The sequence below is a fragment of the Macrotis lagotis genome, chromosome 1 (assembly GCF_037893015.1).
Source record: "Macrotis lagotis isolate mMagLag1 chromosome 1, bilby.v1.9.chrom.fasta, whole genome shotgun sequence".
Lineage (NCBI taxonomy): Eukaryota > Metazoa > Chordata > Mammalia > Peramelemorphia > Peramelidae > Macrotis > Macrotis lagotis.
This window is the reverse complement of record NC_133658.1, coordinates 205,988,430-205,993,491: the sequence shown is the minus strand read 5'-3', so window position 1 is coordinate 205,993,491 and position 5,062 is coordinate 205,988,430.

The window sequence follows — 5,062 nt, the reverse complement described above, 5'->3', positions numbered from 1 at the left end:
TCCGGCCTCAGACACTTAATAATTACCTAGCCGTGTGGCCTTGGGCAAGCCACTTAACCCCATTGCCTTGCAAAAACTAAAAAAAAAAAAATTCAGAAGTGTTTTCTGGGTAGTATAAATTTTCAAATTTATTTTTCAATGGATTGTTGAGTTTCAAAGTTTTTAAAATTTGCTTCTCTATTTTCCAACTTATACCAAATAATTTTGATGGTTGCTGTTTTACAATATATTTTTTTGGTATAGATCTGCTATTCTCTTTTTTTGTACTATCCTTTTCATTATTTTTCTTGATATTATAGATTTTCTATTTCATCAAATTAGTTTTGCTATTATTTTATCAAAATAGGTGGCCTAGTGGAAAATCGAGTTCTGGGCATGAACTTATGTTCATGAGTTCAAATTATCGTCAGAAGGTTATTTACTGTGTGCTCCTAGGTAAGGCATCTAACTCTGTTTACCTTAGTTCTTCATCGATAAAATGATCTGGAGAAGGCAATGACAAACCACCCCAGTATCTTTGCCAAAAGAAAAGCACAACAATACCTAAATGAATTCATTGAAAATCAGATGACTGAAATATACAAATAGAAAGATAAAAGTACCTCCTTTAAAGTTTATTTTGTACCAAGAATTTTGTCAGATTTATTATTTCTATTAGAATCTTTACTGGTGTCTTCATATTTTCTAAAATAAAATTAGCCCATTGACAAAAATAATAAGACATCTCTCTTTGCCTATCTTGCACCTTTACTTTTTTGTGGTGTCTTGTCATTACTGCTATTTCTAGAACTATAATATAATGTACAGAATGAGCACTCTTGTACTTCTGCATTTATTTGGAAAACTTTTAGTGTAATCTCATTCCATATGATATTTACTTTGGGCATACTTTCTATGTTTACAATTTATAGGCTTTGGGGTTTAAATGAGTACTGTATTTTGTCAAGGTTTTTCACCTCTATTGACTGAAATAATGATGAGGTTTTCTATGGATTTTTTAATGTGATGAATTATAGTGATTGTTTTCCCTATGTTGAAACATATTTTGAATACCAAATAAAAGTGTTATTCTTTCTTCTTCTTGTGATCTCAGTTATGTGGGATAATTTCTTCCATATTTCCTTTCTTAACTAGGTTTTCATTTCTCCTTCCCTTTTCATTTGCTTTTTAAGATCTTCAACAACATAATAACAATACTCCCAAGTCAATCTTATTTGATTTCTTCTATGAGGTCTAATATTTGTGTTTTAAAGGGGATAATTCTATTAACCTCTGCAATTAGAATTTAAATACAAATAATTTTTTATTTCATATGATTTACCTTTATAAGTTTCTTCCATATTCATATTTCAAAGTTTCTCCTAAAAGGGGAAGTATTCTATTACATTAAAATATATTTATTCTTTTTTAAGATTTCACTCAGCTTTGATTAGTTAGTTATTATCAACTTGCAAATCTATAACTTTTGCCTTTTGGATTATCATATTTCAAGCTCACAACTCTTTCATAGTGGGGACTAAACAGGGGTGTTGTGAGACTCAAATAAAATTGTGAAAGTAAATTACTCTGCACACCTTAAAGTATTGCATTGAAAGCAGTTCTTCTTCTTATTAGCTATAACAACTATGCCTCTAATTTGGTAATTGTGGTTTAATTTCCTAAACTTTGTAATATATTCCTGTTGAGATTGTTATATTTGTAGATGACATAGGGGTATACTGTAAATATTTGACAGTCAGGTTCTCTGGTGAAAAAAATAGTATGCACACACATCTTAAAGTTTAATTTGCATTATTTACATTAATAAATTTGTGTAAGTATTAAAACCTAAATCAATGCCTGCTACATGATGATTACTGATTTCTGAGATACCTCAAGTAGAGAAAAATCTGGAGTACAGTCTAGAGAGGAATGAGGTGGTGGGCTTGGAGGAGTCATCTAATCTGGAGGTAACTAGAGGTGACCCTGGTCTAGGTGATAGTTTGATTGCTCCCCTTCTAGACTGAACTTTGGCAGTTCAAGACCTCAATATGGATCTCAAACACTACAGCTTGAGCTTGCCTTTGGTTGGAACTCCTGTAGCTTGCTGCTAGACCCAACCATAATCATCTAACAAGAAGCTTCAAAAGTTTAGAATGATAAAACTCTTTGTTTGAGCTCCCCACGCTGGTTATTCCTATGCAAACTTCAGACTACACCGGATTCTGGATCTGAAACTTCATTTTATTCTCCTTGTGAGAGTCACACAGATAGTACACATTTTCTTCTTTCTGGTCATTGTCTAGTAGCTGGCTTCAGTCCTGGCATACTTAAGTGCATTCTATGTCCTTAATTTGGCATCTGTTTTAGTTCTTTGCATAGTGTCAAGTCTCTCTTTGCTAAATCTGGATTCTGTTCTTACCTAAGACTGCCCCAAGACCCTGTTCAATCTCTTTTTTAAAAAGTTTAAATAGCCCTCTTTACAGTGACCACAGATCTCTTTATTAATCTCATTATGATTTGGATTGGGGAAAAAAAACTCACTAAGATTATTCCTTAAACTGCATAATCATGACTCAGTCTAATTGAGACTTTATTTCTTAATAAGAATTAAAATTCTTTTATTCTTAATGGGGTATTGCTTCCTTCTACACTGCCAACATGGCTGCTCTCTTCCTAAAGCTTTCATGATTGCTAAATCCCCAAATTTTTCTCAATCTGCAGTAGATATCTTCCGAATTTAGTGCTCAATAAATGATTGTGGACTATCTAAATAAGTAATGTCAAAATCAAATAAAAACTGAGGGCCACATATTGACTTAGAAAGTCACAAATTAACATTTTATATCTTATATCATATTTTTATTTATTTTGCTAGACATTTAGAAAATGCATTTTAATCTGGTTTGGGTCATACTGTCAGTTTTATAGCAGAATTAGTCACTTCTGGTCTAAGTGACTGGACTGGGTGATAAATTTGAATTGTACTATCCTTGAATGAGAAATTACTGAATTCTATGGTAAAAGCACATTTCACAAGTGAAAATCCTTTGAAAATAATATCCTATCTCTGCTACCCCTTATTCTACCTACCATGACTATTATGACAGGGGGTATAAGTAAGAGTACAGTCATTATTGCAAAGAATTGCATGGAATGCAATATCATCTGAAGAAGTCAGATCTCGGTGTATAACAAGAAGAAGAAAGATGAGAGGAGATTTGTTAATTATGGGGTAGGTATTCTATCCTCTCTTGAACAGAGAAGCAGATGTAGAGTAGAAAACTTATAGTGACAGTGAGATAGAATTTAGGTGAATGAAAATGAGGAAAAGGAGAACATCAATAAAACATTTTAAAACATTAAAGAGATTTGGCTTAATTCTTGCAAATATGATCAAAAGAATTAGATATTGCAGGGCGGCTAGGTGGTATAGTGGATAAAGCACAGGCCCTGGAGTCAAGAATACTTGGGTTCAAATCCGGTCTCCTAGCTGTGTGGCCTTGGGCAAGCCACTTAACCCCCTTTGCCTTGGAAAAACCTAAAAAAAATAGATATTGCAAAAGCATATGGAAGGCAGAAATTGTCTCTGGATATCTTTCTATCATCCAATCATAGAATATCTAAAATGTAGAAGGAAGAGCTGCAGTAGTCATAGCCAGAAGTTGAGAGATATAATATCCAGAAAAGGAGTAAACTTTAGCTTTCTAAACACAAATTTATAAGGTGTGGATAACACAAAGTGAATCAGACATCATAATATAAAGAGGAAAATTTGCTACTAAACATATTCAAACCTGGTGAAATAAGACAATGAATCAATTAAGGATCTTAAAGTATGTATCTCATTAAAATGGAAGAAGATCAAATAAGGCTAAAGGTAAAATAATACTGTATATCAAAGAAATTTTTTTTTACTCTTGTCAAGAGATCTAGGAACCAGTAGAGGGATGTATAATGGAAAAGATTTGAGTAAAGATCAGTGGAGGAGTGGAACAATAAAGTGGAACAAAATAGAAAGGCGTGGAACACAATAAAATAAAAACAAAACAAAAGTAAATGAGTTTTGGGAATGGCTCACAAACCTAATTTAACTGTGATAGCAAACTTCAATTATTCATTATCTTCTGGAACGTTCTAGCACAGGCAGAATAAGTAATAATTTCGTGATGTAGCTTAATGATGATTTCATTCAAAATTCAGATATAAAAAGAATGTTTACTAAAGCAGCAAAGATCATATCTGTTCTGTACCTAACTCTCATCAAGAAGGGAAGTTGAAAATATTAGAAATAGTGAGGTGACATTATCAATACTGCTTAGATTATTGTGATAGAAAAAGATAATAGAGTTAGAGTCTGATGTGCTCTCTAAATTTTGAGAAACTCAATTTTCTAATATTCTAAGAAAAGATAAGTAGTATCCAATAGACTAAAATTCTACTACCCAAAAGGGATACCAGGCTCTCAAAAATGAAATTTCAAAGGTAAAATTAAAATTTCCTGTGGAAATAAAAGGGGGAGTTTTATAATAGCAGAGTGAATAAGTGGAAAACTCAAAAATCACTTTAGCTTTATTGTAGTATATGCACAAGTTAGATGATAAGTCAAGAAATGAAAGATGGATACAAAAGTTTGACATGTTCCTACATAAATAGTGTTAAGCATACTAAAAACTGAGACTGACAAAAAATGAGTCAAAGGAAGAAATGAGTTTTGTTTTTCATCTCTACATTGAGGGAAAGGGAAAGATCAAAAAGGGAAGAAGATTCCCCTCAGAGTAAAACAGCATTGTAAGTGAGAACAGATAAAAGGTGCAATTAGTAAGCTATTTTTTTCCCTGCCAAGGAAAATTGTATTTGGGATGTAAAGAAGATAGCCAAAATGACTAATAGTAATTTGATGCCCAAGATAAATAGGGATAGAATACTTCAGTGTCCTTTAATGACTTCAGATTATAAATTCCAAATAAATAGGGTACTAAAATCCAAGACTTGGTTGATATGATTGCTGAATCACCATTATTAACCATGAAAGATCATGAAGACAAGAAAAGCTATCATAGTCCTAGAGAAGATCTAACAC